We start from the raw sequence: 24215 nt of genomic DNA, 5'->3' as shown, positions 1-24215 counted from the left end.
AAGACTCCCATTTTGTCTGTCTGTTGTTGTTCTCAGGGAGAGGTAGACAAGGAGCAGTTATGCTGTGAGAAGCTTGGGCCAGGTATGAAAAATTGTCAGTATCATACCTAAAAACTACTTATCTAAAACTCCAAATATGTAAGTAGATCAGGAAATGTTTCAGAAGACGTGATAAGGTTTATCCCTTTTATTTCTTTATGGCTTGTGGATTCCTCTGTGCTAACTCCAGGTGCTTTTGGTTTGTTTGTAACCTTTAAGCTGGACCTTAAAGAGCTATTCTTGATGCTTAATGCTTGTAATTGTTTTTTTTTTAAATCTAGCAAAAGCTTAAGTCCCAAATAGATTTTATTAATTAAAAAAGAAATACATCTTTTTTAAGAACAAAATTGGATTTTTGTGTCCTAAGAGGTTTGTGCATGTTGTTTAATTAGCTGGGGGGAACAGCTGATTTCCTTTGTTTTTCTTCTCAGCTCTTTCCCAGATGAGGGGGTGGGTAAAAGGATTTGTTGGGACCCCACAGGAAGGAATTCCCAAGTGCGCTTTCCTGGGTTCTTAAAGGGGTTTTGCATTTGGGTGGTGGGAGCATCTAGCAATCCAAGGTCAGAGAAAAGCTGTAACCTTGGGAGTTTAATACAAGTCTGGAGTGGCAAGTATTAATTTTTAAAGTTCTTGTTGGCCTCCAAAGTGCCAGAGTGGGAAATCAGCCTTGACCACCTCTGTAAGCAGTCAGCAGTTTGGACCAAAACTGCGGAGTGCTTAATTTTATAAGGGGTGTAACGAAGGAACAAAACAAATAAAGCCGGTAGCACAACACCTCCCCTGTGTAATGACCTCTGCAACAGAGAGAAAGGCTGGACCTGTGGCTAAGGCAAAAGAGCTGGGTTAGGTTCTCAGCTCTGAGACAGACTGTGTGTGACCTTGGACAAATCACTTAATGTCTGTGCCTCAGGTCCCCATCTATCACATGAGACCATTCTAGTACCAGCCTTTTGTCTTTCCGATTGTAAGCTGTTTGGGCCAGGGACTGGCCTTATTATGGGTATATGGAGTGTCGACCATGTTAGTGCCCCAGTCTCAGCTGGAACCTGTAGGAGCTACACAAATAGTTACACAAATGGTCGCCTGCCATATTTACTATTCTTTCTACACATCAGGATGGTTTGTCCCTGTAACCTCAATAAGGATTCTTTAAAATACAGCCAGCTCTCCTGGACTCCTTTCCCCCTCATGTTATTCTCCCAGGGGATCCTGTCCGTCAGTTCCCTGAGGGAGTCAAAGTCTGCTTTTCTGAAGTCCAGGGTCCGTATTCTGCTGCTCTCCTTTCTTCCCTGTGTCAGGATCCTGAACTCAACCATCTCATGGTCACTGCCTCCCAGGTTCCCATCCACTTTTGCTTCCCCTACTAATTCTTCCCGGTTTGTGAGCAGCAGGTCAAGAAGAGCTCTGCCCCTCGTTGGTTCCTCCAGCACTTGCACCAGGAAACTGTCCCCTACACTTTCCAAAAACTTCCTGGGTTGTCTGTGCACCGCTGTATTGCTCTCCCAGCAGGTATCAGGGTGATTGAAGTCTCCCATGAGAGCCAGGGCCTGCGATCTAGTAACTTCTGTGAGTTGCCGGAAGAAAGTGGGTGGTGGCAGAAAAAAGCTGTAACCTTGGGAGTTTAATAGCAGGCTGGAGTGGCAAGTGTTAATTTTTAGAGTACTTGCGGGCCCCCACCTTCTGCACTCAGTGTGTCAGACTGGGGAATCAGCCTTGATATGGTGGCAGAGCGATGGGATCATTTTGAACCAGAGGCACAGATCTCAGGATTTTAAAAGGGCACATTTTTCCTTTTGGCAGCCTGCAAAACCAGGGAGGTTTTTTTTCTTTCTTGCCAGAGTGGGGAACCAGCCTTGACCACCTCTGTAAGCAGTCAGCAGTTTGGACCCAATAACAATAGGAGGAGGATTCATAGGATGTCCCTTTAACTGCCTGAGGAGAGAGAATATCTGAAATTCTGGAGGACTAAACAATAGGAAACAAAACGAGCAGAAACTGTAAAGCAATGAAAACAGAATTCTTCCCATAGGATGTTGGCAGGCTCAGACCAGGCCTGCCCTCCTTACCTGCCATGGCAGACAGAGGAACAAGCCATATGCACCTCTGAAAGCTTGAGAGAGCCTTGGACCCAGGTTAACAAACTGGAGAGTCCCATGAACAGCAGAAAGGATTTCGTGTTACAAAGAGACTCAGCCACAAGCCTGGCTTTGGGTTTCAGTGCAGAGCCCTAACAGGCAACAGAGAAAAAGGCTGGACCTGTGGCTAAGGCAAAAGAGCTGGGTTAGGTTCTCAGCTCTGAGACAGACTGTGTGTGACCTTAATGTCTGTGCCTCAGGTCCCCATCTATCACATGAGACCATTCTAGTACCAGCCTTTTGTCTTTCTGATTGTAAGCTGTTTGGGTCAGGGACTGGCCTTATTATGGGTATATGGAGTGTCGACCATGGTAGTGCCCCAGTCTCAGCTGGAACCTGTAGGAGCTACACAAATACATATTCCTGTAGATTCATAGATATTAATGTCATCTAGTCTGACCCCCCGCACAACGCAAGCCACCGAACCCCACCCACCCACCCCTCCAACAAACCCCCCCACCCACGTCCGAGGCACCGAAGTCCCCAAATCATGGTCCAAAGACTTCAAGGTGCAGAGAATCCTCCAGCAAGTGACCTGTGCCCCATGCTGCAGAGGAAGGCGAAAAACCCCCAGGACCTCTTCCAATCTGTCCTGGAGGAAAATTCCTTCCCAACCCCAAATATGGCGATCAGCTGAACCCTGAGCATGTGGGCAAGATTCACCAGCCAGACACCCAGGAAAGAATTCTCTGTAGTAACTCAGATCCCACCCCATCTAACATCCCATCACAGGCCATTGGGCCTATTTACCATGAATAGTTAAAGATCAATTAATTGCCAAAATCATATTATCCCACCATACCTTCTCCTCCAGAAACTATTGAGTTTAATCTTGAAGCCAGATAGGTCTTTTGCCCCCACTGCTTCCCTTGGAAGGCTGTTCCAGAACTTCTCTCCTCTGATGGTTAGAAACCTTCGTCTAATTTCAAGTCTAAACTTCCTGACGGCCAGTTTAAATCCATTTGTTCTTGTGCCCACATTGGTACTGAGCTTAAATAATTCCTCTCCCTCTCTGGTATTTATCCCTCTGATATATTTATAGAGAGCAATCATATCTCCCCTCAGCCTGCTTTTGGTTAGGCTGAACAAGCCAAGCTCCTTGAGTCTCCTTTCATAAGACAGGTTTTCCATTCCTCGGATCATCCTAGTAGCCCTTCTCTGTACCTGTTCCAGTTTAAATTCATCTTTCCTAAACATGGGAGACCGGAAGTACACACAGTATTCCAGGTGAGGTCTCACCAGTGCCTTGTATAACGGTACTAAAACCTCCTTATCTCTACTGGAAATACCTCACCTGATGCATCCCAAGACCGCGTTATCTTTTTTCACAGCCATATCACATTGCCGGCTCAATGTCATTCTGTGGTCAACCAATACTCCAAGGTCCTTCTCCTCCTCCGTTACTTCCAATTGATGCGCCCCCAGCTTATAACTAAAATTCTTGTTATTAATCCCTAAATGCATGACCTTACATGTCTCACTATTAAATTTCATCCTATTACTATTACTCCAGTTTACAAGGTCATCCAGATCCTCCTGTATGATATCCCTGTCCTTCTCTAAATTGGCAACACCTCCCAGCTTTGTATCATCCACAGACTTTATTAGCACACTTCCACTTTTTGTGCCGAGGTCAGTAATAAAAAGGTTAAATAAGATTGGTCCCAAAACCGATCCCTGAGGAACTCCACTGGTAACCTCCCTCCAGCCTGACAGTTCACCTTTCAGTAGGACCCGCTGTAGTCTCCCCTTAACCAGTTCCTTATCCACCTTTCAATTTTCATATTGATCCCCATCTTTTCCAATTTAACTAATAATTCCCCATGTGGAACCGTATCAAACGCCCTACTGAAATCTAGGTAAATTAGATCCACTGCCTTTCCTTTGTCTAAAAAATCTGTTACTTTCTCAAAGAAGGAGATCAGGTTGGTTTGGCACGATCTACCTTTTGTAAAACCATGTTGTATTTTGTCCCATTTGCCATTGACCTCAATGTCCTTAATTACTTTCTCCTTCAAAAATTTTTCCAAGACCTTGCATACTACAGATGTCAAGCTAACAGGCCTGTAGTTAGCCAGATCACATTTTTTCCCTTTCTTAAAAGGAGGAACTATGTTAGCAATTCTCCAGTCATACGGTACAACCCCTGAGTTTACAGACCCATTAAAAATTCTTGCCAAAGGGCTTGCAAATTCATGTGTGAATTCCTTTAATATTCTTGGATGAAGATTATCTGGGCCCCCCGATTTAGTCCCATTAAGCTGTTCGAGTTTCGCTTCTACCTCAGAAATTTTCATTATGTTCCTTTTTAGTTGGATGTACTTAGAGAGCTGTGTTTGTTTTTCAGATACTAAATTTAGTGCTCCCTGTCTATATTCATAGTTTCGTTGCATGCCTAACACCCAGGGTAAATACCATTTATAGAATGACAATGCAGTTTCTTTAGTTACACTTTCCTAACTGCTGAGCAGTAGCGACATGCTATGAATACTCAATCCTTCACAGGCGACTGACATAAAAACAAATCTCCTTTGGGGAACAGAGCCCAAGGTGAGCGAATTGGCCTACGAAGGTGATACGTTTTGATCTGTTAAATGCAAAAAACAAAAGCCAATCCAGTTCTCTGGACAAACAATTGCACTGCCGAGAGCTGTAGGGAGATGTAACGCAGGAGAAAGCAGTACATTATGGTTTAATGTTTTGGACAAGACACACTCGTATAAGTGACTTTAAATTTTGGGAAGAAGGGTTTTGAATTTTTCATTCTCCATCCTAGCAACTCGTGACAGCCGCTAGCTGTCCCTCTGCACCTGTTCAAATATCTGTCATGACATCCAGCAATGGACGAGCATGTTAGCTTGATTTTTTGTTCAAATAGTTAGCGATCTGCTGATCTTTAGATCTTCATCATCCTGTTTCAGTGTTAACACCCCACAGCGATGAACGGGAAGAGTTCATGCTTGCATGTGAGCTATTTTGTCTGTCTGTACGTCTGCAGACTCAGGCAGGTATCACTGAATTGATTTACAATCCGTTTACATTTTGAAGGTGACGTTTGCAACCAAAATGGCAGGAGACATTTTTTTTAAAAATCAAAGGTTAAACTCTGGAGTACAATTATGCAGTAACTTTAAAAACTACATAATATGGTGATTTGCCCAGTCATACAACTGCCTTTCATGCTTGGCCTCGTAAAATAGTGAAAAATGGCAAAAACTCCTGAGCTGGCTATTTTATAATTTCCAGTATTGTTATTACCAGTGATGTAGTCTGGGTCCCTGGTTCTGCTGGTATAAACACATCCCTATAGAATACAAACATACCCTACATGCAAAGAGTATGAGACATACAGCACATCTTCCATATAACAACCAGGGCAGCAAGACCTGAATGCACATGTCTTGAAAATGTAACTGCTCCTGTTGATGGATGTAAGAAACAGCAATTATTCCACTCCACAGCAATCGAAGCCACTTTGCTACCAGTCCCTATGGAAAGCTACATTTTTTATATTGTTTGTTTGAATGCTTTGTAAATGTTTTCTTTACATTATAAATGAACACTAAAGGGTGATCGGGAAACTAAAAGATTACTGGGACCCATGTTCTTGGTATTGTACGCCTGACACAAATCAGTCTCAATCTTCTTTTTCCAGTGAAGATTAGCAAGGCGATTTTGGTAGGGTGGGACTGGCCTCACCTAACATCCTCAGCCGCTTATGCTCTTATTTCAGGCCTGGCTGTGATGCAGACACATCGCTGTCCGCATTCACTGGTGGATACCTTGGGGCGAAGGGCAAACGCTAAGTGCCTCATTCAGCTCTCATTTAGACCGGCCATACAGCTGCAGAATTACTCCTGATTTACATGGAGTGTGAATTCAACAAGTTACCTATTTTGCCCTCAAGACTGGATTACTGCAATGGTCTCCAAATGTGATTGCTCTAGGGGTCGCACTTGGAAAGTTTGGTTAGTGAGGAATGTGCTTGCTTGCTTACCTAGCAGTACTTCCTGCCTAGAACATGCTACTCTGGCAAGCACTATAGGTCACCCAAGCTCCCAGGTGGTTTTTGGTACAGTTCAAGTCATTGTTCTTTAGCTCGAAAGCCCTTTGTGGATGGTGCCCTGTGCAGCTTAGAAATAGCCTCTGCCTTCTGGCTTTCACCCAGCAGGGATGCTGAGGCTGGTGCTCCGAAAGAACATCTGAAATGTGGGCAGGGCACCCTGGTGAGACCCGACCTAGCTAAGATACTTGTGTGGCATCATGAACATCATATCCGAGCATCTTATGGCTGTCAACTCTTCACACATGCCTGGGAGGTGGGGACATGCTGTGTCTCACTTTCCAGGTGGGGCAGTGAGGTATAGTAGGAGGAAGGCCTAGATTCACAAAGGGACTCAGGTGCCCAAAGCCCAGATTTCAGTGCCTACGTCCTGGTTTTAGGCTCCTCTGTAGTTCACAAAACTCCTGCCGAACTCTGTAGGTGTCCGAATTCCCTCGGTGCCTCAATTTCTGCCTTGGAGCACATGTACTGCTGCCTCCCTCTGGGCATCCTGATGCCTATCTCCTGTCTACGCCTGAGAGCAATGCACACATTGGGGGAAGATCAGTCTTGTTAGGGCCTGGGCCAGTGGGTGTGCCCCGAGGCTGCCTGCTGGATTGGGTCCCATTCAAAGTCTGGCTGGGCAGAGGTTGCTACCGCAGCCTCCCTTAAAACTGTTAGCCTCATGGGTAGCGCACTCGCCAGGGATGTGGCAGACTCCTGCTTAAATCCTCTAAGGAGAGTGCTCTAACCACTGGGCGATGGGAGACTCTGGGGTGAGGCCCTGTCAATCTCTCCTGCTACATCTAAAGAATTAGTCATTGGAGCAGGGGGTTGGACCCTGGGTCCCCCTGACCGCCCAGTGGGTGCCATAACCACTAGGCAACAGAGTCATTCTCTCTCTCTGGCCCAATGACTCATTATTTATATTGTTTATAAAGAACCCCAAAATCCAAGAGTCTGGAACTAGAGTCCAGGGGCCAGATTACTCCCCCAAGATGTGAGCACAGTGGCCCCGGAGTGTTTCTGAAAAAGCCACAACAAGGGGTGGGGGACCCTGACCTGGAAGGGCTCCAGCCTCACCTTACTTCTTTGCTCTCCGAAGTTCTCCTTCTCACTCCATACACATTCCCCATGTAAGCTGCCTTCCAGCTGCTAGTTCAGGGTCGTCTTTGGCCAGCACCCAGGAGACAGCGACCCAGGGCTAAGGGACTGAACCACAAGCCGCTGTGGGAAGGCAGAATAGAAACTGGCTGTGGGAAGAGAGGGTTGGGTTGTGTCATTTTGGAGGGATGGGATGCAGGAAGGCTAGTGGGTGTGGTGGGGGGAAGGGCAGCACGTTTGGTGGGGTGTATGGGGGAAGAGAAAGGAGAAGAAGTGAAAATCAGTGTATTTGCCTTCATTTCCCTATGCAGTTCACTGAGAAGGAGCACACCTGTCCCGTGCTGACAGCTCCTTTGCAACTGGAGGAAAGTTAGAGGAGGAACTCTGAAACCCCAGGGGGAGGTGCTCGTGAGGCTGTCTTCAGCTCCTGAGCCATAAAACATTCCACTTGAGATTCAGAGTTCAGACTTCAGAAAACAAGTGCAGCAGAGACACTTCTATCATGTCAAGCCGAGCAAAAGGTAACCCAGCTGTTCCTTCCTGTCTAATGACTCGAGAGCTGTTACATGGCAAGAAAATAAAATCTAACTTCTCAATGGTGATTGTTTTCATGAATAGAGGGCCGTGGATCAGATTCCCACAGCAAGCTAGACCGGTTCACAGAATGGTATGTAATGCTGGGGGCAGCCCCTTTTTATTAGTGAGCATGAACGAGTGAGTGTGAGTGTGTTTTGAAGAGTTGGAATTACTCTGATTTGTGGCTGTTTCATTTCATCTAGGCAGTTGCCATTGAAAAAATCATCATCCCAGACCTGTTGCGTGTACCTTTCTTTCTTTTTTCCTCTCCATGTGCATTCTGGAACTGTCAGTCACTCCTAACCGAGGTGTTCGCTGTTAGCAGACCAGATTTAAATTCCTCTTTACAAAGGATGCTAGGTTGCTCTGGGGAGCTTTGTTAACAATCAGTCAATAATTAATGATCACTACTAATATTTTCATAAATTTACATAGTGCTTTAAACCATAGAGTAAAATACTTTCCCTGCTCTGTATTCTGCATTACTTTCTAGTGTCCAAGATATTATTGTGCAACAGCACCCGGATAAAATCACAAGGTTTCCTATTAACCGTGGCAGTGCTGTGTAGCATACCAGGTACACAGGGGAAATCCACTGCCTGGGCTGCTCCCTGTACCTGCGTGGTCCTTGTTCATGGCACTGCCAGCATGGCCCTGCCAAGGGCTGAAAGTTAGGGGCCGGCGAGGGAGGTGCTATTCCGAGCTGGATTTGGTTTAGGCTACCACTCAGGTTCATGTTGCGGCTGTATCCTCAGGGCTAGCATTTGAGGTTTGGTATGAGGCTGCATCAGCGCCAGGGTTCAGGGTCAAGCCCCCATCAGGTCTAAAGCTCTTGTCTTGATTTTATGAACGTCACCAGGCTGGCCTCCTCCCCGCTGCCCCCTCACGGCTAGAGGTTGCTCTGCAGGTGGCCTGCCTTGCCTCAGTTTACCCCTTCAAGGGATTTCCTCAATAATTCACAAACCCTTTGACCCTTCTCAGCTTCTGTGTTATTACATTAATAAACACTTAACCCAAAGTTTTCAAGTCCCTCTCTTCTCTGCTGGAGCTTACGCATTGCAAACTCCCTTGCTCTGCAGCTTCCTGCTGCTCTTCTAAGGGAATCGAGTGACCGCCTCTAGCCCACCCTGTTAAAATGACACTGAAATCTCACAAGTGGTAAGGTTGAAATGTCTGTGAGATCAGCTTCTCTCCTAAGATTCTGGCCACATCTGAATCAGAAAACAAACACCTTTTAACTGAAACCATCCAAGTGGATTTGGGATTCAGGGACTTGAATCTGACCTCCCCCCTTTGGCACACATCGAAAGGGGCAGGGACATGAATCACCAGACTTTATCGCTCACAGCACACGTAACAACACCTGTCAATTGCAGGCTGCTGCAGAAGCTCAGTTACATCAGCGTGACAACCGGCCATGACGAGTACATGAAAGAGATTGGAGAGAGGCAGCAGAGGTGAGAGCCGGGAGGTATTTAATCAGGGAATGACAAGGGTGGGCTATTCCCCCTCTAAATCAGTACCTTGCTCTTAGGAAGTGGGGGGCCCTTCCCACTGGCTTGAGCCAGCCACAGAGAGGTACAGGGCACTGACAGGGCTCAACTTCTGCTGCAGGCCTGCCTGGCTTCTGAGCAGTGGCAGTATGCAGCAGCAGCCGACTCCACTGGCCAGGTGTGCTAGGCACAACACCAAACTCAGCTCATGTCGTACCTGCTCCTGCCAGGGCCTCAGCACCTCAGTGCTCTGTGCTAGGGATGTGGAACAGAGCAGTAGCAGATTCCGCAAAGCCCAGCTCGTGCCCAACAACGGGACACAGCAAGGGCGATTCTAGCTCCTTTCCAACAGAGAGTGTTGCTTTGACTTGTTCTGGAGCTGCCACTAGCGTTCAGTGGTCTCCCCACACTGCACGGGACCAGGACGGCCGAGGGCCTCTGTCCTTCTCTTGCAGTTTAGCCTGTTACCCTTTGCCATGCTATCTAAGCACCAGTTCTCCACTGCTCTAGCCCTGGACACTCTAGGGAAATCAGTGCTGAAGGTGGGTTAGTTAAAACAGGACAAAGGCCTTTTCAGCCCCACTACAAAAAGCATTTGAGACTTCAGGGCCGCAGCCCACTCCTTCCTGTCTAGACTAGTAGTTAAACCTCTCAGCACCAGCTCAAGAGCATCCAGTGCTGATGAACATTTACAGTCTCCCAGTGGAGGCTGGGCTTTTGTTAGTCTGGACAAGGCCTGAGAGACAGACATTTTTCTTCAAATACTTGACCTCTGAGCTACCACCAATGCAGCTCCCCCTGTGGTAACAATGACAGGAGTGCTAGCGTCCACCAGCATCTTAACCAGTGTGTTATCTGGACCTGCTCTGAACAGGTGGCTAAACTACCTATGCCTGGTCTTTGTGAGAATTGCTACCACCAGGGAAGCAGTACATGTCCTAGCAATGGGGGGACACTGGAGTTGTAGCAATGACCTCCAGCATTTGGACAGGGTTTGGATGCTAAGACTGATGTAGAAGGTACACTGACTTCAATTTCTGTCTCATTGCAGGAATGGGGATTTGAACTGCGAGAGATTAGTGCAACGTGCACCAGCCACGGCAGCCACTTAAAAGAATATTATTCTTTCCTACAGCTTATACTGTAGTGTATGTAGTATATTTTTGCTACTCTGTATAGTGTTTCTCATGCTTGGCCTCCTATAACAAAAGAAAATTAGAAAGTGGGGAGTGATTGGGGAGATGGGGGCGGGCTGGACAAGTGATTTAGAAAGTAATCCGAGCCGAACTGAAAAAAAATATTTCAAACTGACTGAGCCAAACCTGGAAAGCTGCACAAAACAGGAAGGGAAGGAAAAGAACAGACAAAATAAATAAGAAACAATTGGGAAAGAGAAACAGGGGACACAGGCTGTGGGGGATGAGGACAGTGTTCATGAAGCGGGACACATAGGCAGTAATTTTAAAGCAGAAAGAAGCTAATGGAGGCAATTCTCCTTTTCCTTTGCCTTCCCAATTATAAATAGTCATTGAGAAGAAACAGCCCCAGGATCCATTTTTCATAAGTTTTCATGGCAAAAAATGTAACTAGACAGAGCAGGCAGTGGTAGGTGTGGCTACTGTTGCTTGAGACGTCTCACGCTGAGACCCAGTTAAAAACTGTACCGTGATGCACAGAAACAAGGGGCGGGCAATTAAAGCTGTGAGGCAAGCTGAAGTCTGCCATTTCCTCACGTTTGTTGCTTGACGTGGAGCCGATTGGCTTTGTGAATGTAATGTGGGACGTATGCTAAATCAGTGCAATGAATCACATAAATATTCTAAACTGGAGGAAGCTCCAGCCTCTTGCTCTGGGAAGCAATTTAACAGCGGTCTCAGGAGAGGCACCCCGCTGGCCATGGCGGGCACTAGTGATCACCTACTACAGGACAGGCCTAACAAAGAAAATAACAGAACGCCACTAGCCGTCACCTTCAGTCCCCCACTAAAACCCCTCCAACGCATTATTAAGGGTCTACAACCTATCCTGAAGGATGACCCAACACTCTCACAAATCTTGGGAGACAGGCCAGTCCTTGCCTACAGACAGGCCCCCAACCTGAAGCGAATACTCACCAGCAACCACATACCACACAACAGAACCACTAACCCAGGAACCTATCCTTGCAACAAAGCCCGTTGCCAACCGTGTCCACATATCTATTCAGGGGACACCATCACAGGGCCTAATAACATCAGCCACACTATCAGAGGCTCGTTCACCTGCACATCTACCAATGTGATATATGCCATCTTGTGCCAGCAATGCCCCTCTGCCATGTACATTGGTCAAACTGGACAGTCTCTATGTAGAAGAATAAATGGACACAAATCAGATGTCAAGAATTATAACATTCATAAACCAGTTGGAGAACACCTCAATCTCTCTGGTCACGCGATTACAGACATGAAAGTTGCGATATTACAACAGAAAAACTTCAAAACCAAACTCCAGCAAGAGACTGTTGAATTGGAATTCATTTGCAAATTGGATACAATTAACTTAGGCTTGAATAGAGACTGGGAGTGGCTAAGTCATTATGCAAGCTAACCTATTTCCCCTTCTTTTTCCCTACCCCCCCCAACCCTTCCTCAGACGTTCTTGTTAAACCCTGGATTTGTGCTGGAAATGGCCCGCCTTGATTATCATACACATTGTAAGGACAGTGATCACTTTAGATAAGCTATTACCAGCAGGAGAGTGGGGTGGGGGGAGAGAAAACCTTTTGTAGTGGTAAACACCCATTTTTTCATGGTTTGTATGTATAAGAACATCTTCTGTATTTTCCACAGTATGCAACCGATGAAGTGAGCTGTAGCTCACAAAAGCTTATGCTCAAATAAATTGGTTAGTCTCTAAGGTGCCACAAGTACTCCTTTTCTTTTTGCGAATACAGACTAACACGGCTGTTACTCTGAAACTAGTGGAAGTGTGCATCTGAGCGGAGCCACTTTACATTTTGGTCAGCCACGGTCTGATTGAAGCTTTCCCTGGCCATTATCTGGAACGCACCACTGGCCGCTCACGGCTTAGGGAGACATAGCTCTGCGTGGAGCCGCGTAACTGAGCAAACGTGGCCCAGAAGAGATATAGCAAATGAGCCTAAGCAAATAAAACACTCGAAAGGACGTGGGGAGCTTTGCTGATGTGCACTCAGCTCTCCTGTGAGCTTCAGAAGGGTTCATTTGCTTAGCTGCCTTCTGAGAATCCCAGCCACTCCCTCACTGCAGACAGTACCCCCGGGTGTTCAATAACTTGGATTTACCGTAACCCAGGTATATGAGTGCTCAGGGAGTTCATCGTGCTAACCTGTGTGGAGCTACCCAACAGAGTGAGCCCACAGGCAGTTGTACCATGGGTAGGTGAAGGGGGGTGACAGTTACACTCAGGATACAACTCTTCAGGGTTCTGGCTCTGACCACGACAACAGGAGGTGTGGGGCGCAGGACGTAGTTTCGGTGCTGCAGTATCAGCATGGGAGAGTTCCTGTGCCTGGAGGTGGGTTTTTTTGCCAATATGGAGGAGGACTGGATGTCATACAAGATGATCTGGATGACCTTGAAAACTGGAGTAATAGAAATGGGATGAAGTTTAATCATGCAAAGTCATGCACTTAGGGACTAAGAACAAGAATTTTTGTTATGAGCTGGGGACTTATCGGTTGGAAGTGACAGAGGAGGAGAAAGACCTGGGTGTACTGGTAGATCACAGGATGACTGTGAGCCGCCAGTGTGATGTGGCTGTGAAAAAGGCTAATGCAGTCCTAGGATGCATCAGTGAAGTATTTCCACTAGAGACAAGGAAGTCTTAGTACCATTATACAAGGCATCATCTGGAATATTGTGTGCAGTTCTGGTCTCCCATGTTTAGGAAAGATGAATTCAAACTGGAACAAGTGCAGAGAAGGGCTACTAGGATAATCCGAGGAATGGAAAATCTACCTTATGAGAGGAGACACAAAGAGCTTGGTTTGTTAAGCCTAACGAAAAGAAGGTTGAGGGGAGATATGATTGCTCTCGATAAATACACCAAAGAGATAAACACCTGGGAGGGAGAGAAATTACTTAAATTAAGGGCCAATCGTGATAGGGCCACAAGAACAAATGGCTATAAACTAGCCATCAACAGGTTTAGGCTCAAAATTAGATGACGGTTTCTAACCATCAGAGGAGTGAAGTTTTGGAACAGTGTGGGCAAAAAAACTAACTGGCTTCAAGAATGAGCTCTTTAAGGAGGGGATGGTGTGATGGGACTGCCTACCATTGTAGCCGATCTGCGACTGCTAGCAGCAAATATCTCCAATGGCCAGTGATGGGACACTAGATGGGGAGGGCTCTGAGTTACCACAGAGAATTCTTTCCCAGGTGTCTGGCTGGTGGGTCTTGCCCACATGCTCAGGGTCTAACTGATCACCATATTTGGGGTCGGGAAGGAATTTTCCCTCAGGTCAGATTGGCAGAGACCCTGGGGGGTTTTCACCTTCCTCTACAGCATGGGGCATGGCTCACTTGCAAGTTTAAACTAGTATCAGTGGTGGAGTCTCTGTACCTTGAAGTCTTTAGACCATGTTCTGGGGACGTCAGTGACTCAGCCAGAGGTTAGGGCTCTGTTACAGCTGTAGGCAGGTGAGGTTCTGTGGCCTGAAATGTGCTGGAGGTCCAGACTAGATGATCAGGATGGTCCTGTGTGGGCTTAGAATCTATAATTTTATTTCATCAAATTTCTCAGGCTGCCCTAGTGTGGGCAGGAGCCCTAAGTGCTAGGATGGCTATGCTGCATCCCATGCTCTCCAGCCAAACCCAGCTTAGGAGCTCGCATGACCCTAGGATTGCCAACTTTCTAATGGCACAAAACCAAACACCCCTCCCCTGCCCCTTCTCCAAGGCCCCACTCCCACTCACTCCATCCCCCATCCCTCTGTTGCTCACTCTCCCCCACTCTCCCCAGGCTGGGGTAGGAGGTTGAGGTGTGGGGTGTGTGTGTGGGGGGGTAGGGGGTGAAGGCTGCAGCTGGGGGTGTGGACTCTGGGGTTGGGGTGAGGGGTTTGGGGTGCAGGAGGGGGATCGGGGCGGGGCAGGGGGTTGGGGTGTAGGGAGTGAGTGAGGACTCCAGCTGGGGGTGCAGGACCTGGGGTGGGGCAGCATTGAAGGTTTTGGGGTAGAAGAGGGGGCTGGGGCAGGGTATGGTCAGGGTGTGACCTGCAGGAGGGAGTTTGGGTACAGGAGGGGACTCCGGGCTCGGGCAGGGGGTTGGGGTGCAGGGTCCCGGCAGTGCTTACCGTGGCTCCCAGGAAGCGGCCGCCAGCTCCCTGCAGCCCTTCACCACATCGGCAGCCAGGGAGGCTCCACGCACTGCCCTTGCACCCGCAGATGCTGCCCCCGCAGCTCCTATTGGTCAAGGTTCCCGACTAATTGGAGCTGTGGAGCTGGCCCTGGGATGGGGCCAGCATGCTGAGTGTCACTGGCTGCCCATGTGTGTAGGGACAGCAGGGACCTGATGCCCGCTTCTGGGAGCCGTGCAGAGCTAGGACAGGAAGGGAGCCTGCCTTAGTCCCCGGCTTGCAACTGGATTTTAAACGGCAGCGCCGACCGGAGTCACCAGAGTTACTTTTTGACCAGGCGTTCCAGTCGAAAACCAAACACCTGACAACAGTACGGCACCCTCCCACCTGCTGACCCAGAGTAGCATTGGCCATGGACATCACTATAAGGACAAAAAGAAAAGGAGGACTTGTGGCACCTTAGAGACTAACCAATGTATTTGAGCATAAGCTTTTGTGAGCATGCATCCGATGAAGTGAGCTGTAGCTCACGAAAGCTTATGCTCAAATAAATTGGTTAGTCTCTAAGATGCCACAAGTCCTCCTTTTCTTCTTGCGAATACAGACTAACAGGGCTGCTACTCTGAAAACTATAAGGAGAGTATCAGAGAACCGGACACTTTGAAGGAGGTGTGACATTGTACTCTATACGTTTATGGAAATATGCTTATGAGTGTAAATATGACATAACTGGAATATGCTTTGTGCTAGATATGCCATGTAACATATCTTTGCAAAGGTTATGATCTACTAAATATATTCATCCTATTTGTATGCTTGTATCATTTTTATATCTGAAGTTATGAGCATTGGCTCTATGCTTGTATTTGAAGTGTTTGCCCAACATATTTGTGAAGGGTCTATTCAAGTAATTGGGAGCACTTAACTAACAATGGACTTTGGGAGACGGCAATCCACATCTGAGCTTTCCTGGGAACGTTCCAACTAATATGTAAACAATGGCGTTGGCCTGCAAAAAGCTGAATCATTCATAGACATGTGACTTGCTCAGGTGGCTGCAAACTCCATCTTGTTGCTGTGATTTTGCACAGAAGAACAAAGGGGTTTCTGCCCATAAGAGAGAGACAATGAAAGGCCCTGGAAACCTCTCCATTTTGGTCTTCAGCTGGCTCAAGAAATGGCCTCTCCGCCACAAAGAGATGCCTGAAAGAAACTGTAACAAAGGACTGTAAATATGGGGGTGTGAGTGATTACTGGACCCAGGCCATCAACTACAACGTTGGTCTGAAAAGGATTGTACCTGAGATAACATCTAGGGAGAGAAGTTAGTATTTGTAACTAGATCCTAAGTTAGCCTTGCATATTTTGATTGATTTTACTTAGTAATTTACTTTGTGCTGTGTGTTATTACTTGAAATCCCTTAAATCCTACTTTTTATACTTAACAAAATCACTTTTGTTTATTAATTAACCCAGAGTAAGTGATTAATCCCTGGGGGAGCAAACCGCTGTGCATATCTCTCTATTAGTGCTATAGAGGGCGGACACTTTATGAGTTTACCCTGTATAAGCTTTATACAGAGTAAAACAGATTTATTTGGGGTTTGGATCCCATTGGGAGCTTGGTGTCTGGGTGCTGGAGACAGGAGAACTTCTTAAGATGTTTGCAGTTAAGTCTGCAGCTTTGGGGTCTGTGGTTCAGACCCTGGGTCTGTGTTGCAGCAGGCTGGCATGTCTGTCTCAACAAGGCAGGGTTCTGGAGACCCAAACTGGCAGCGAAAAGGGCTCAGAGGTAGTCTCAGCACTCCTCTGTAATTGGGCCTGGCCCACCCACAAGGTGCAACCAGGTGCCCTAACTGAGCTCTCCAGCTCCGGTTAACTCTTTCAGAGCTAAGATGGGGAATACATCCCGTTACACCTCCCTGTCGGGACCAGGGCATGGGCAATCAGGCCTAATGGTTGGAGTCAGGCGCCTGGAACCAGAGCCAGCTGCCAAGCCAAAGGGCAGAGCCAAAGGTCCAACCCCAGCACCAGGGGTAGGGCATAGGACCATACGGCATAGGGCTCTAGTGGGTAAGAAAGGGCCTCATAAACATTCCTGGAACCAGTGAGAGTCCTGCCCATTCTCCCAAGAAAAAGTCATAAAACCTAAGTGGGAGGGGGATGACATCATGAAAGGGCTTTGCAGGCAGAGAATCTAGTGGCAAATGGGACTCAGAAAGTAGGCGAAGTCTGAGAAGCTTCAGATTAGCTGGCTGACTGCCCAACCTGTCCATGATCCCTGTGTCAGTGCAGGGACTGAGAACAGGCTATTGGAACTTACTGGGTTCATGGGGTACCAGAACAAGACACAGAACAGTCATGGACCAAAGCCAAATGAAACAGAAATAATCCACCAACTGCTGGACAAAGTAAATTGTGAGACCAAAGCCCCTTGCTGCTGGCCTCGGAGCATTTCACCCTAGGAACTATCAGCAGAACCAACTCAGCTGATCTCTGCTGCCTTCATGATGTACAGAGCAAGAGATGTTGCCCAGATAGCCAGATCCCCACCTTCCTGGGCTCCAAAGAGCAGCCCTAGTATGTGGGGCCCAGGTGCAGATAGCAAGTCAGTGCCTAGCAGTGTTATAGCTTCATAGATTTTTAGGGTAAAAAACAATCATTCACGTAGACTCACAGACAACGTTAATCCAACAATCCCAACTAATTCAGAGGCTTTTATTCTCCATCACAGCTGAGGCACAGGAACATAAAAATGACTCATGTGGCAGTCAATCAGATTCAACTCTGGACTTTCGTCAGCTCCTGTCATTTGCTTGGGTCCTTGGTAAGCCAGGGTGAAGTTGAGGCTATTGTAAAGAAGGCTGCGTCTAGGACAGAGTATGTTGTTTTGTGGGTTTAAGGTAATAAAGTAATATTCTCTCTGTTATATAAAACTTCAGAACCACAGATTCGGAATGACGAAGGTTAACTCACTTAAGAAACAAAGTCTGAGTTTTATTGTTGATTTAAAGGGCTTTGCATTTCCAGTTGAGGTTTAAAACAGCTGACATTACTAGAACACGTGCAGGTGTCTCGCAGTCAGCTGTGGCAGCCAGGTTTCTTCTGCTGTTCCTCCTAGCGCCTCTCCAGCACACAGGCCCTGATTCAATAATGGCAATCCTGTCCTGCACATGCTTGCGTCCCACTGAAGTCATGGTGTAGGTGTAGGATGGGCTCTCCCTCCCCTGCACTCACTGTCAGTATAGGAAGGTAACAACACAAGGGAAGAACAATCTACGCAGGGCAGCTACTCCCCGTGCTGAGCCCCCATCACAGTGGTGGATGGATGTGTGGCTATAGATCCAAATTCCCTATAGTTTGGGGGTGTTTGACTCCAGGGTTTAGTTCTGGCCCCCCTCTACTGGTTCCACCGTCATTCTCAGTCATTCACTGCCTGATTGACTAGTTACGGGACAGAGCATTGTGACTGCTCCAGTTGTCACTAACTGTCCCCTGTAGGCAGTTGTACCATAGGTAGGTGAAGGGGGGTGACAGTTACACTCAGGATACAACTCTTCAGGGTTCTGGCTCTGACCACGACAACAGGAGGTGTGGGGCGCAGGACGTGTTTTCAGTGCTGCAGTATCAGCATGGGAGAGTTCCTGTGCCTGGAGGTGGGTTTTTTTTGCTAATGTGGAGGAGGTCTGGATGTCATACAAGATGATCTGGATGACCTTGAAAACTGGAGTAATAGAAATGGGATGAAGTTTAATCATGCAAAGTCATGCACTTAGGGACTAAGAACAAGAATTTTTGCTGTGAGCTGGGACTTATCAGTTGGAAGTGACAGAGGAGGAGAAAGACCTGGGCGTACTGGTAGATCACAGGATGACTGTGAGCCGCCAGTGTGATGTGGCTGTGAAAAAGGCTAATGCAATCCTAGGATGCATCAGTGAAGTATTTCCACTAGAGACAAGGAAGTCTTAGTACCATTATACAAGGCATTGATGAGCCCTCATCTGGAATATTGTGTGCAGTTCTGGTCTCCCATGTTTAGGAAAGATGAATTCAGACTGGAACAAGTGCAGAGAAGGGCTACTAGGATAATCCGAGGAATGGAAAATCTACCTTATGAGAGGAGACACAAAGAGCTCGGCTTGTTTAGCCTAACGAAAAGAAGGTTGAGGGGAGATATGATTGCTCTCTATAAATACACCAAAGAGATAAACACCTGGGAGGGAGAAAAATTACTTAAGTTAAGGGCCAATGGTTTTGAAACAGTTTCAGTTTACACCTGAAACGTATAAAATAAAATTTAGAAGCCTTAAGAGAGGGGCTGAATTAAATAATGTGGCTTATGTGAACCAAATGAGAGATCTACTGTATAAGTGGGTGAGGGGGAAAGATATTACAAACTTAGAAGGAATGCGTGATTTGATTGCTCAGGAACAATTCCTGAATATGTCTAGTGATGATGTAAAACAGTGTGTATGGGATAAAAAGGTGGAAATGGTCGATGAACTTGGAGTTTTTGCAGATAAATTTGAGCATTCCCAAGCATCTACTAGGAATAAATCACAGGCAGAGGGTTTACATTTTGGTGGGAAGCAAAGTCCCATTTTACCCCTGGGAAGAAGGAGGGTGGATGGGAGGCTGGACGCTCACCCCCCTCCACCCCCCCCCGCACCCCCACCCCAAGTTCACTCCTCCAGTCCTCTTCCCAAATCTCCTGGGAAAACCGAAGAGCCCAGAAGATGCTATCATTGTAATTCCACTGAACACCTGCGGAATGAATGCCCTATGCTGAGTGAGAACAGGCAGCATATAACGCATGGAAATGCTGCTACCCAGAGCAGGGAGGCACCTCAGGCAATTGCCACTTATCACCCAGGAATTGGAAAGGTTGCCACTGCAGCGACAAAACTAGAGCTGGCCAGACTGGAAGTGGTAGACCATGAGTTTCAAATGTGGCAGGCAGAAATGAGGCTCAAAGAAGCAGCTGCGGCCAGGGAAACTGTGGAGGCAGAGGCAGCCGGGGAGGAGGTTGCACACAGAAGGGTCATGGAAGAAAAAGACAGAGAGAGAGAGAGAGAGAGAGAGAGAGAGAGAGAGAGAGAGAGAAAAGAGAGAGAAAGAGAGAGAGAGAGAGAGAGAAGAGAAAGAGATCAGGAAGAAAGAGAGAGAGACCGAAAACACCAACTGGACCTGCTAGAGAAGCAGAAGCAGAATCCCTCAACCCCAACGACTCCCGTCACTCCAAAAATCCACAAATGGGAACACTTATGTCCTGCATACAGTGAAGAGGATAATATTGCTGAATATCTGACTACCTTCGAAAGGCTGTATGTAATACATGAAATCCCTGATGAGAAGAGAGTTCCTACCCTGATTGAGAAATTAACTGGTAAAGCTCAAAATGTATTCAATGGAATGCCTATTGAAGATGCTTTAGATTATTGTAAATTTAAAGATACTGTTTTGCAAAGTTTTCAGATTACCCCTGAAACATATAGAGTTAAATTTAGGAATCTTAAGAGGGATATTGGTATGAGTAATGGGGAATATGTAAACAAAATGAAAGAGTTGTTGGGAAAATGGGTGAGGGATAAAGAGGTGGCAAGTTTTGAGGGAATTGTGACATTGCACTCCATGTTTTATGGAAATATGTTTTTAAGTGTGAATATGATGCCCAGGACCCCCGTGTTGGAAGCTCAGCCTGGTAGACCTGTGTTCCGGGAAACTTTGTCATTCTCATTTAAATACTCCTTGGTCACTAACTGAGCTGTGACCAGCCCTTGCCCTTGTTGGCCAGCTGCAGATGCAAACGTCTGGCCCTCAGCAGCAGGTACATGAAATCTCCGCATTGCCCGTCATGGAATTGAAGCAAGGTATAGGACCTGGTTTATTGGTTTTCATTCTGGGTATGGATGTGCATTATCTGATAATCTCTGCAGCCCCCAAGCAGAAGGGCAACAGCCCTTGTTACCAGTAACTTAAAAATCTTTTGTCCTTTAGTCCAGTGTTTCCCAGCTGGAGGGTCCTGCCCCTGAGGGGGTCACAAAAGACAAGGCCGGGGGGGGCAGGAGAGGGGGTTGTGAGACACAATTCTAAAACCAAGTTTGTAGCTCTGGTGTTACATACACACATGTAACAGTCTATGACACAAATGGCACGCATGCATGTCTAATATACCATTGGGTCTGCAGGTGGGAGGCATGTGTTGGCATCAGATGCATTAAGAGGAGACCAAAGCCCACTGTCTATCCCCAGGCAGCAGCAGCTTTGCCCCAGGCTGCTCTGCCAAAGGGCCACAGGGTGCGTTGCTAAGAGGGAACAAGTCATTCCTTGTCTCCTGGCTGAGCCTGCCCCCAGAGAAGGCTATAGCTGACACCAGTGCGGGTGCTCCACCAAGCCAGGATGGTTGTGTTACATCTATTTCTCCTCAGATTGTATGGAGCTAAGGGAGGCAAATCACTCAGTGTAGGATATTTGCTCTAGATACAGGTGATTCACTATAGACAAGTGACCCTTCACACATGGAATGAAACCAGGACACGTAACTCCCAGTCCCAGCCTTCCCCATGTCCAAGGAGAGGGCTGCTCTCCCAGCTCAGAGTGATATGGCAGCCCACTGCTAAAAAACAGCATGCATTTGACACAAGTGTGTGTTTCCAACAGTAACGTCAGTGTCTGATGCGAACACATCTAGGCCAACAACTGATTTTTTGGTTTGATGGGTGAACCACAAAAATCAGGAAGAAAAAATCATTTGGGGTCGACTCCAAATGAAAATTTTTTGAATTTTTCTCAAACCAAAAATGTTTAAAAAAAAATGGGTTCAGGTGGAACAAAACGTAATGTTCGACGCAAAATGAAACATTTTGTTTTGGTTTTGAGAGTTTTTAACCCTTTAAAAACAACATTAAAATAAGATTTGAAGCAAAAAGTCATTTTGAGTCAAAACATTGAAAAGTTTTGATGTTTTCAGAATTTTTTTTCTGATCCAGACAATTCAGCAAATTAGACCCAAATTCACCTGATGTTTCAAACAATCTGACTCTGCATTTTTCAGTGAAAAAAGACTCTCCCCATGCCTGTGTGATTGGCAGCAGCCCAAGTTTAATGAAATGTTTAGTGTTTGCTTATTTGCTGAAAAAGGACCATGCCAGTTTAGCCTGTTATCTAGAAACTGAGTCGCGTTGGCCAAGCTAGAATAATAAAAGCAAAAGATTTCACAAAGCTTTCAATGAGAGTTGAGTGACTCCTTACCTTTGGAGCAGTTATGCAAGCACCATGAAGGGATAATTCATTTATCTTGAGCTATGAAAAGTAAACCTGTTTGATACGTTATAAGTACATAGCACATTATTGGTATTTCTGGGCGTGTTTTTTCTTTCAGGACAATAGCTGGTCTTCCTGAAAGTGAGGGACAGAATACAACAGCTGGGGACAGAAGAAGACAAAACTTCAGCTGCCAGCTTGTTCCTAATGTGCTCAACCTTGCCTGCAGCCATGAGTGGCAGGTGAACAGCGGGCTTGGGGAGCTTAGCCCCTGGCCGGCCCCCTGCCGGAGTCCAGAGCTCCTCCCCCAGTCCCTCCCCCAATATGAGCTCTGGAGCGGCGGGTGGGCAGGCAGCTGAGCGCGGCCCTCAGCACAGTGGGCAGGCAGGCAGCATGGCCCTCAGCCCCAGAGCACTGGGTGGGCGGGCAGTGCAAGCACCTGCTCCAGCCACCCGGAGTCCCTTGTTGCAGGCTGGCCCCCAGTAGCCCCAGACAGAGGGAAGGGGGCCGGATAAGTGGGTGGGCCAGCGCCAGAGAATTGGGAGGGGTTGGGGCCCCTGCCTGAGGTGGAGGCAAAAGCAGCCCCCTCCCCACATCCCAGGCCCCCTGCTCAGGGCAGGTGGAGGACCCAGGCTCCCCACAGCTGCCTGACCTGGCTCCGGGAGGCAGGGGCGGAGGAGGCGCCGAGCTGCAGCCCAGGCATGATAAGAGCCAGGCAGTCAGCTGTGGGAGCCATCGTAGACCCTCCACCAGCCCGCAGTATGGGAGGAGTGAGCAGCCCTGTCTCCGCCCCCTGGGCTCTCCGGCCACCTGGGACAGATGGAGAGTCCACCACTCCTCACAGCTGTCTGTGCAACTCTTACCATGGCTGGGCTGCATCTCCGAGGACCCCGCAGCCTAAGCTGGGTTGGGAGAGCCGCGCAGGCTGGTGTGGGGAGCTGGCATGGAGTCGTGGACCCTCCTCCTGCTTCTGGCAGCCGGGGACCTTGCGGGGTGGGGACATGGGCTGGGGGCTGCTCTCAGCCCTCCCCACTGCATTCCAGGTAGGTGGAGGGTCTGTCACAGCTTCCCACAGCTCCCTGGGCTGCATGCTGGCCTGGCCAGGGGTGGGACTGTGACATTCCCCTCTGTGTGGTATCCAAACCAGTGATCTGCTAGGTTACTCCAGTCCTCAACTCTGGGAGCCAACCAGCTTTACCCGGCTCTGCTGTGAGAACCCCCACTCCTGGGCTCTTCACGCACAGCCTCTGGCATGTAAACTGCTCCTTGGATTGTGCAACCGAATGAGAAGTATCAAGTGGAGTGCCCCACGGTATCCGGTATCAAGTGGAGTGCCCCAAGGTATCTGGTATCAAGTGGAGTGCACCAAGGGTTGGTCCTCGGGCCAGTTTTGTTCAATATCTTCATAAATGATCTGGAGGATGGTGTGGATTGCACCCTCAGCACGTTTGCAGATGACACTAAACTGGGAGGAGAGGTAGATACGCTGGAGGGTAGGGATAGGATACAGAGGGACCTAGACAAATTGGAGGATTGGGCCAAAAGAAATCTGATGAGGTTCAACAAGGACAAGTGCAGAGTCCTGCACTTAGGACGGAAGAACCCCAGGCACCGCTACAGACTAGGGACTAAATGACTTGGCAGCAGTTCTGCAGAAAAGGACCTAGGGGTTACAGTGGATGAGAAGTTGGATATGAGTCAACAGTGTGCCCTTGTTGTCAAGAAGACCAATGGCATTTTGGGATGTATAAGTAGGGGCATTGCCAGCAGATCGAAGGATGTGATCATTCCCCTCTATTTGACATTGGTGAGGCCTCATCTGGAGTACTGTGTCCAGTTTTGGGCCCCACACTACAAGAAGGATGTGGAAAAATTGGAAAGAGTCCAGCGGAGGGCAACAAAAATGATTAGGGGACTGGAACACATGACTTATGAGGAGAGGCTGAGGGAACTGGGGATGTTTAGTCTACAGAAGAGAAGAATGAGGGGGGATTTGATAGCTGCTTTCAACTACCTGAAAGGGGGTTCCAAAGAGGATGGCTCTAGACTGTTCTCAGTAGTAGCTGATGACAGAACGAGGAGTAATGGTCTCAAGTGGCAGTGGAGGAGGTTTAGGTTGGATATTAGGAAAAACTTTTTCACTAGGAGGGTGGTGAAACACTGGAATGCGTTACCTAGGGAGGTGGTGGAATCTCCTTCCTTAGAAGTTTTTAAGGTCAGGCTTGACAAAGCCCTGTCTGGGA

General features: G+C 47.6%; 1 long non-coding RNA gene across 1 annotated transcript; it reads left to right on the top strand.

Annotated features, from left to right (window-relative positions):
* Nucleotides 1-7756: 7756 nt before the first annotated feature.
* LOC140916927 (uncharacterized) lies at nt 7757-10563 on the top strand. The gene is made up of 4 exons (XR_012160689.1): nt 7757-7841; nt 7939-7987; nt 9273-9353; nt 10441-10563. It is a non-coding gene; the product is annotated as an uncharacterized lncRNA (long non-coding RNA).
* The last annotated feature ends 13652 nt before the right edge of the window (nt 10564-24215 follow it).

The sequence above is a fragment of the Lepidochelys kempii genome, chromosome 9, assembly GCF_965140265.1.
Source record: "Lepidochelys kempii isolate rLepKem1 chromosome 9, rLepKem1.hap2, whole genome shotgun sequence".
Classification (NCBI taxonomy): Eukaryota; Metazoa; Chordata; order Testudines; family Cheloniidae; genus Lepidochelys; species Lepidochelys kempii.
This window is presented reverse-complemented; position numbering and strand designations above follow the sequence as displayed.